This window comes from Nematolebias whitei, chromosome 21 (assembly GCF_014905685.2).
Source record: "Nematolebias whitei isolate Nwh7 chromosome 21, NemWhi1, whole genome shotgun sequence".
NCBI lineage: Eukaryota > Metazoa > Chordata > Actinopteri > Cyprinodontiformes > Rivulidae > Nematolebias > Nematolebias whitei.
Genome location: NC_056518.1, coordinates 3,011,040 through 3,012,190, shown reverse-complemented (window position 1 = coordinate 3,012,190; position 1,151 = coordinate 3,011,040).

Here is a 1,151-nt window from a genome sequence, read left to right as displayed (position 1 = left end):
CTCAATATTTTATCTCATCTTAATATTTTATCTTATCTCAATAATATGTTTTTTTATCTCGATAATATGTTGTCTTTTCTCGATAATATGTTATCTTATCTCAATAATATGTTATCTTATCTCAATAATGTTTTTTATCTCAATAATATGTTGTCTTTTCTCAATATGTTATCTTATCTCAATAATATGTTTTTTATCTCAATAATATGTTGTCTTTTCTCAATAATATGTTATCTTATCTCAATAATATGTTTTTTTATCTCAATAATATGTTGTCTTTTCTCAATAATATGTTGTCTTATCTCTATACTATGTTGTCTTATCTCAATATGTTATCTTATCTTAATAATATGTTTTTAACTCAATAATATGTTGTCTTATCTCAATATTTTATCTCATCTTAATATTTTATCTTATCTCAATAATATGTTTTTTTTATCTCAATAATATGTTGTCTTTTCTCGATAATATGTTATCTTATCTCAATAATATGTTGTCTTATCTCAATATTTTATCTCATCTTAATATTTTATCTTTTTTCAATAATATTTTTTTATCTCAACAATATGTTATCTTATCTCAATAATATGTTATCTTATCTCAATAATATGTAATCTTATCTCAATAATTTGTTGTCTTATCTCAATATTTTATCTCATCTTAATATTTTATCTTATCTCAATAATATGTGTCTTTTCTCAATATGTTATCTTATCTCAATAATATGTTTTTTTATCTCAATAATATGTTGTCTTATCTCTATACTATGTTGTCTTATCTCAATATGTTATCTTATCTCAATAATGTGTTTTTTATCTCAATAATATGTTATCTTATCTCAATAATATGTTGTCTTATCTCAATTTGTTATCTTATCTCAATAATATGTTTTTTTTATCTCAATAATATGTTGTCTTTTCTCAATATGTTATCTTATCTCAATAATATGTTTTTTTTATCTCAATATGTTCTTTTCTCAATAATATGTTTTTTATCTCAATATGTTATCTTATCTCAATAATATGTTTTTTATCTCAATAATATGTTATCTTATCTCAATAATATGTTATCTTATCTCAATAATATGTTTTTTTATCTCAATATGTTATCTTATCTCAATAATATGTTTTTTTATCTCAATATGTTATCTT